Below are 8,750 nucleotides of genomic sequence, written 5' to 3'. Positions count from 1 at the left end.
ACTAGATCCCCCCTCACCCTTCTCTTGTGGGGTCTGAACAGGTTTAGGTCCCATAGTCTCTCCTCGTAGGGCCTGCCCCGCTTCCCCCTGATCATGTGCGTGGCCCTCCTCTGGACCCTCTCCATGCTGTCCACATCCCTCCTGAAGTGCGGCGCCCAGAACTGGATGCAATACTCTAGCTGCGGCCTGACCAGCGCCACATAGAGGGGGAGGATCACCTCTCTGGACGTGCTAGAGATGCGTCTGTGGATGCATGACAAGGTACGGTTGACCTTCCTGACCATCCCCACACTGCCGGCCCATGTTCATCTTGGCATCAATGATGACTCCAAGATCCTTTTCTGCCTCTGCACTGACGAGAAGGTATGGTGCCGGTTCTTCCTCCCCAGGTGGCTTTGGAGAACCACAGAACATGTTTGGACACATCTGTAAAAAAAAACAAAACAAAAAAACCAACAAAGCATTGCTCCTTTTAGCTTGCCTGTAAATCTTGGTACATTACACTGCATAAACTCCCACTGCATGCAGCCAGCTATGCTGTGCTACTGCTATCCACAGAGCAGCAGAAATGAGGCAAGCATCAGCAGCAAGATGTGAAAACAAACCTACCATAAGCTGACATGATTTTATTACATGAACTGGATTTTAAGAGATGAATAACTCAGCTCCAGTTGATGCCAATGTGATCTGAAGTTGCCCAAGTCTTGTGTAAATCAGACCCCTTCTGTCTGGGTATCCTCTGTGCTTACAACAGCAGGTAGAGACTACACTTGCTAAAATGCATTTTGTATCAAGTGTTTCAAGGCACTTCTGATTAACTCTTCAACACTGATGACCACTGGACAACGTATTTCCTACCCCAGTATTGCCTACCCCCAGAGAAATTGGTATCCTTAAAACCAATGAAAGCTAGATAAAGACAATTTTGAAAGGGTCCAAATGTTTCCAGTCTGAAACAACTACAAGCATGTAGCCCTGTACTACTTGATCCACTCTGGTTTGCTGCGGTTCCAGCAGAGAAGGTCGCAGTTCCCAAAATTCCAGCTCATCAGTCCAAAGTACAAGCATCTCCACATGCATGTAATCTGGGTTAACTATTTGTATATTGGATCCTGCAGTAACCTTGATAGCACGTCATAGTGATTAGTGTCAAAATACTGTATATCAGGCATTGGCAGCATCTTACAGTGGTGGGCTGGAAAACCCCAGCTCAGGTCTGAGGTGGGCCAGCACTATGACCCATAGTGGGTCACTCCCTCTCTGATGATGACACAAGAAATATTTAATGACTGACCCACAGCACCCTTCTTGGGAGGACTGTATGGGGCACAACCAATCCTCAGAACCTGCCTTTGCAATCCAAAACCAGATGAACTGCCAGCTTTCCATTCCTTTGACCAGCATTCAGGATTTCTATTTACAGTTTCTAGCCACTGTGACAAAGACTTCAGCATCTACTTACCAACACTTAACAACTTACAGGACACCACCAAAATCCCCCAGCTTTTTACATAGCCAAATCCAGTGGCTCTACAGACTGAATCTAGCCTGCAGGCTGCCCACCCCTGTTATGTATCGTAATGATGATTCAGATGCGGTGAATGAAGAGGAGGGATTTGGTGGCTCCAACTGCTCTGGGAAAATGATTTCTTTTAAGCTTGAGTTATATTTAATGATGTCCATCTCTTACAAGAAGCCAGGATAGATTTGCACCTTGTAAACTAACTAAATCAGAGATTCATCCCTATGCTATGCTACGCATCTCTAATTTAGTAAGTCTACAAGGTGCAAATCTACCTTGCCTTCTGCCTGACTTCAGATTAACATGGCTAATTACCTCCCTCATCTCTTAAAGCACAGTTCAGCTGTAAACTCTTTAAAGCTCAATGTCATTATCCCCATTCACAGATAAGGGGACTGAGTCACAAAGAGGTGATGAGACTTGCCCAAGGTCATCCAGCAGGCCAGGGGCAGAGCTAAGCAGAGAATTCAGGTCTCCTGGGCCCAGTCTATTCAGTAAGCAATACTGGTTCCCCTGTAACAAATAAAAGCACTGCCAAGCACTTGGACAACAGATGAATCAAGTGTTTCAGAATGAGACCAAAACAGAACAGTAAGACTTAGCATTTGGTGAACGTTGTAAACTAATACATCACTGCCTGCACTATGCCCTCCTTATGTGCAGAAATTAGAAGCGTTTTCCTAGCAGACACTTCCTCACCTTCTCTCTATACATTGATACATAGGAAACTCTGTTGCTCTGATGCATAGGAACAGGATGCAGTAATTGGAGAAGGAAAGTGGAAGGAAAAGAGAAAAGGACAGGGTAGAGTTAGGGAGTCAGTGAAGGTAGTTGAAACTTGGCCTGTAAGAAGTGGAAAAGGGAAATGGCAGAAATCTGCAAGCTGGAATGCAGATTGCATTAAATGACTGCTATATGATGGCTTTCTTTTGAAGGGAGATTAATGTCAAAAAACACTAGGTCATTCATGAAAACAAAAGGTCTGCTTCTACCTGAGACATGGCTCTCTTTCTGTAGGGACTCAATTCAGCACTAACTGAAATATGAGATACTGAAATATAAACTATGAAATTCAAGGAACTGGAGCACCCTCTCATTTTTCTGGTCTTTCAGTAGTATAGAACATGTAAGTAGTGAGGCTAAAAGAGCTAACTCTCAATGCTATTTTATGCAGTTAGTTTGTTGTGAATTATTTCATACCGACTACAAGAGATTATCTCACGTTTTGGGGTCTCTCCAGTGGAAAGTATATTGTTTCCTTTACTTGATCTGCTGCTTGATGGTGTGAGACTGCTTTGATTTGCATGCAAAATGAGGGTAAGATGGTTGATCAGATACCTAAAAGCTATTCAAAAAAATACAGTCCAGCATTTACAGTTCAATCTTTGATCAATCATTGAAGTTGATGCCAAAACTTCCATTAACTAAATTAACTAATGAGGTTCACCTCAAAACTTCCAACTTCATTTCTAAATGGCTAATCAGATTCCAAATAATAAAAACTGCAGCACAAGTACAAGCCAGCTAGAAGCGGGAAAAAAAGGCACAACAGTATTTAAAAGTTGTTAAACATGCAATACCCATTTTTAATGTGTATTGCCCATTGGGAACTATTCAGAGCAAGGCCCTCCAACGTTTTGACCTCTAATATGTTCTATTCACAAGTCAATGGCCATAGAAGCTCAGCTAGTACTCCTAATAACTACAATAACAGAACCAGTTACTTCAACCAATAAGCATTAAGAAAACTTGGCATCAAAAGCCCTTATTGCTTTGTTAATGTGTGTATTATATATATATCTGTAGATGCTGCAATAAAGGCAAGGGTACAACATCCCTCTCCCTTCAGTTGTTATTCCTCCACATTAAGCACAACAAGTTCTTTCAACTCTTTCTTCACACTTCTTTTTTTCTGCATATTGAATATTTCTCTCACACATCCTTGCATCTGTCCTAAATTCTCTCTCTGGTTTGCCTGTTTTGACAGAGACTGTCCCAAAAATGAATACACTACTAAAACTGAAGCCAAATCTGTATTGAGTAGATGGATATAATTACTCCTTTTGCTTTATCCATGTTTCTCCTACTACAATTTATATTATAAATCTTCACTTATTTGGCTAGGATAAAATGCTGATACATTCTACTGTCAACCCAAATGCATAGACTTAAATGATTAGTTACAAATTAACCTCAAAGTCCATACTTACTTCTCAATGCTGAATATATTTTGAATTTTCTAAGTAACTCAGGATTCAGACAGTTTGCCTGGAAGAAGAACAAGAAATGGAAGCCTTACAGTAAGAACGATGTTCAAGCCAAAATCCTGGTACATTATACAGCTGATTATCATTTTAAGATATTTTACTGTATTTTAGATAAGACAAAAAAGTACAGAAGGGAAAGTTGGAGTACATTGTCTACCAGATTCTCCTTTTCCTTGGAAAATCTGTAGAGTGGGTTTCATAAGGGGTCCATTTGCACGAGAATCTACTACAGATAGTATTGCCTTCTTCCCCATACCTAGCCCTATAATGAACGTTGAGATTTTCTTCCATGCATCAAAGGCCCAAGGCCAACATCCAACTTAAGAGACTGGAAGGAGGTCAGAACCAGATGCGTGGACGCTGTCTATCCAGACAATAGTAGACCCTTGGAGGTCCAGCTCCCATCCCACACTTGGCTCCCATTCCACACCAGGCAACATGGGCCCATACCAGATTTTCTGGCCAGGGATGCTTTCCAACTCATCCCAGGCAGAAATTAATAGAAAACCATACTACCAGCTGGTCCTGTATTTATTATTTTTTTCTGAGAAATATCTACATGGCCAGACAGGGGACAATGTATCCATTCTCCTAGGACATCCAGTGCCATCTCACCCCCCAGTGCAGACTGAGGACCATTCTAAGTGGCCTTGGGGTGGCTGCTTCTGCTGTGTTAACGCAGCACAAGCTGGGCTCCAGCAGTTATACAAAATACGAGAAATGATTAGACCAAATATGAGAAGAAAGAGTTTGAAGTCAGGCAGAAAGCAGGGTAGACTTATAGTTTACAAACTAACTACATCAGAGATACATAGCATAAGCTTTTCTGAATTCAAGCCCATTTCACCAGATGCAACATTAGGTGAAGCAACTGGAGAAAGGGAGCTGGAAGGTAATGAGAAAGGAATAGGGTGGGAGAAGGGAAGGCGGTTGAAACTTGGCCCTTAAAAAAGGGAAGAGAGCCAGGAAAAAGGATGCATCTGAAGTGAGCTCAGGCTTGTGCAAGCTTATGCTATACATCCCTAATTCAGTTAGTCTATAAAGGTACTTATACATGAGCGAATGCGTGCATACACAGTAAGCTTGGTAATTACCATGCTCCAGCAGACTCATGTATCAGTGTCCCTGCACTTTAAAATGGCAGCAGGGGGCACCTTAATTAAAGCTTTAGTTAAAGCACCCCTGCCACCATTTTTAAGTGGGGGGGGGGAGGGGATGCTAATACACAAGATGCTCCAGGCACTTTAATTAGAGCAGCTCTCAGAGCAGTTCTAATTACAGTGACTCCCTCCCCAGCACTCCTAGAGGACATGTATAAACCCTGTAAGATACAAATATACCTAGCCCTATACCAAATATGTCATTAAATATAAATTCTAATTAAGAAACTAACCTGTATCAACTTTTTTAATACATATATTAATTTTAAGTCTGTACGAGAACAAAATGCACAAACACACATATATGAATCATACAGAGAAAGCTATGGAAGCAATGCTGCCCCATAACAATGGAACTGTACAATTCCTATACTGAGATTATTAAAGCTGCACTATACAAAGACCCATGAATAGAGCTAGAGCCCTTTGTTAGGCCATTATCAATAACAGACTGGAACTTTCTGTACTATTTTGAGATGTGACCTTTTTAAATAGCATTGTAGTACAGCGAAAGCTTGAACCTCCTGAGCTGTAATCTCAGCTCTACCACTGTCTTGCTGTGGGGTACTTGGGAAGTCATTTTAACCTCTCAGTAGCTGTTTCTTCATCTGTAGAATGCCTACTTCACAGTGGCATGCAAAGATTATAGAGTTAAATATCTGAATCAACACTTTGAAAATGCAGGATGTTAAGACCAGTGTGAAATACTGTTACTGTTTGAGGATTGTGAACCTCCAGTACTCAGTGATGGCTAGAAAGAAGTCCAATAGAGCCACGGGATTCCCTCATCTTTGTCAGGTCAAAACTGATTACTGTTGTACTTAGGACGTTGCTACTGACCTAGTCAGTCAGTGACTATAGCAATAGTTTTTTCAAGGGAGAGAGAGACAAAACACAAGTTGTTGTTTTTTTGCCAGCTACATATAGGCATCTCCCATGGAAATAAGAAAGGACTAGACTTGTGATAATGGTACCATGGGCTTGTATAATAAAGGACCCTTGTGAAACAGCAAAGTAGACTGTGTGTGAAGGTTACTGGGATGAATGAAGCAAATACTAGATACCCAGTGAACTAATGTCTTCCAAGAGACGAGACATATCATGGCTAGAAGAAAACACGAAAAATGGCAAAAGCTTAAAGTAGTATCATTTTCTATACAAACTAAAATGTGTATAAGGGAACATTTAGTTAACAATAAATAAGGCAATTCTTAAACATTTAAACAATAAAATTACCATTGGTGAGATTACTTATGTTTGTGAGTACTTTGCTGAATTGGGGCCTAACGTGGAAAGAACCTGAAATAAATCTCTAAATGATAGAAACCTGCTTGAACAGACTAATATAACGTGGGGATATTTCATATCCCCAATCAATGAAAATCTAGCAATTTGTTCATCTGAGAAGATGCAAGTGCTCTCATTTCTCTTTAGTTTCATTACAGAAGTGAAGGCTAGGCAGTTCAGAAACTCCAAACACTGTTTCTGAAGGCTTATTATCTAATAATTTCCTTTCCCAAAAACCTTCTAAAAATCAACATTATAACTTGGAATCTGTCTTGCTGAAAGGACCCGTGCCTCAATTTAGTGTTAATTAAACCCATTTAACACAAGCATATTGTGTTGGGATGTTTTTAGTCCCCATATCTAGGATTCCCAAACCACAAATCCTAACTTTGGACTAAATTGTGTTCTACAGTGAGAAAGATGCATCCTGAAAGTTATGGCTCCACACCTGTAATTACATGAGAAAGCTCCAAATTAATACTATTCTCCTGTCATGGTGATCACCAAATGTTATGTTGCTATTAATGAAAGGCTGTGGGTGCTATTTAAAAGTAATGTCACTTACACATGTATAGACAGACATACTAAAACATGCCATGGCTTAAGTTTAGTAGGAGGAATAAATTACAGCAATTACTGCAGTCTATATTCAAATTTAAAATTAAAGTACATCTTACAACAGATGGTCTCTATTGACCTTAATAAGTTGAGCCTAAAGCCAGTATTTGCTCATTTTCAGGGGTAAATTAAGATGGAACCCATTCATTTGGGCAAGAAAGGCCAAGAATGGACCCATGAAGTATGGAGCTGTAGATTTCTGGGGACATTACCCAGAGATTGATGGAGCTAATGTTACCTGGCAAAGCAGGACTTTCCACAGCTAAAGGGGAAGACTCTAGCATGCATGCTTGTTCTGGGCAGAGCCTCAATTAGCAGACTTGGGCCCCATACAAATGTTCAGCTCTAGCAAGGTAAACTCCCACCACTAGAAATGATTCCAGGAGAGAAAGCATAGTACAGACATTAGGCAGGAACTACCTCTCTCCTCCACTCCTTGACCCTTCCTGAAATTCGGGTGATCCCTAGTCTGAAGAAAGTATGGGCTGCTCCAGTCCTCCCATTGGCAAGGAGATCGGAGCACCTGAGCGCATCCCCCTGCTTGCCTCACTCCAGACCTCCTGGTAGAAACTGGACGCGGCCTTCTTCCTAGGTCCAATTTAAGTTTCAATCCTTCACTGCTTGTACCCATTAATCAACGGGGCATTCTGGAACTGCTTCCCTTCTTCCTGACAGTTCCTTGATGAAATGGTTCATCGTTCTCTGGCTTGGTGGCAACTGGCATGTAGGCTATTTTACCAGACCTCTAGAAGGTATCATCAGAGTGGCAGATACACACTGAACAGCATCTGACTGCGCGGAACAGCTGTCATTTCCAATGCTGGTTAGCTGCGGCTGCTAGGCTGAACACTGCTCCACAGCACCATCTAGGAGCTAACTGTAAATACTGAAGCCCAGCCCAGAACACTGCTATGGTGTCCCCTTGTATACATCTTCTGTCTGGACAAAACTTTTCAAGCAGCTTTTTCCCTCTTCCCTAAAAAGGTAAGTTTCTCTGTGCTTCTAAATCCCACTCTGCCTGTAACAGGAATTTAGAAGCACTGCCAAACTGGCTAGGGAACAGTCTTCAGAGCAACAACAGGCATTAGGATTTACCTTTGGCACATGCAGGACTTTATCACAGTTTATCCATGGCAGACAGACAGACAATGAAGATGGGTTATCACAAACACTCTGGAAAACATAAAGAGAGAGTATTGAAGGCTTTTAGACTGTGGAATTGAAAGAGATCATTTTACTTATGTAAAGTATTTATAAAAAAGTTGGATTTTACCTTCTGATTGCTTAGTTATATTTATGATAAGTTACACAGTTATTTATAATAAAATGTCTTTCCTATTTAGGATCTTGCACTACATCATCAACACCACCACATATCGCCTCACTCTGTGTCCTCTCTCTGACAGCACACAATACAAACTGAAAAGGAAGAAACCTTTGGGAAGCGAGTACTGAAAAAGTCTGGCCCTTCCTCTACCCTGTCACATAGATACTTCCTTCTAAACTACTTGGTCATTAAAGGGTAAATATTCAAAATAATACATGGGAGATGCCCATACTAGATTCATTAATTTATATAAGTCTCCGGAGTAGGTTTTCAAAATAAAAGAAGTGCAGGCTGTGTGGCCCAAGCAAAACTATTGCCATTATTTTAGCATCCCTGGGAAAGCCCTTTTAATTTTGTATGAAATCTCCTACTCAAAAAGCAACGCTGTAGTAAGACTACAGACTCTGAGGGACCCTATTCAGAAAAGCATCTGCTCATATGCATAAAATTGGGTATGTGCCTAACGTGCTTTTCTGGAATTCAGAAGCCTATTGTGTAGGCTCTCCAAAATAGCTGTTTCAATGCAGCACAATATTGCTATATTATAGCTGAGCCTCTTTTGCACAGAG

At 41.2% G+C, this 8,750-nt stretch overlaps 1 long non-coding RNA gene across 1 annotated transcript; it reads right to left on the bottom strand.

Moving 5' to 3' along the window:
- Positions 1-389: 389 nt before the first annotated feature.
- Positions 390-8,038, bottom strand: LOC109309646. The gene is made up of 3 exons (XR_002100991.1): positions 7,950-8,038; positions 3,733-3,790; positions 390-426 (listed from the first exon to the last, which is right to left on the bottom strand). It is a non-coding gene; the product is annotated as an uncharacterized LOC109309646 (long non-coding RNA).
- Between the last annotated feature and the right edge of the window lie 712 nt (positions 8,039-8,750).

This window comes from Crocodylus porosus, unplaced genomic scaffold, assembly GCF_001723895.1.
Source record: "Crocodylus porosus isolate Cpor-Errol unplaced genomic scaffold, CroPor_comp1, whole genome shotgun sequence".
Classification (NCBI taxonomy): Eukaryota; Metazoa; Chordata; order Crocodylia; family Crocodylidae; genus Crocodylus; species Crocodylus porosus.
Note: the sequence above shows the minus strand (reverse complement) of the source record. Positions and strands in the feature narration are given on the sequence as shown.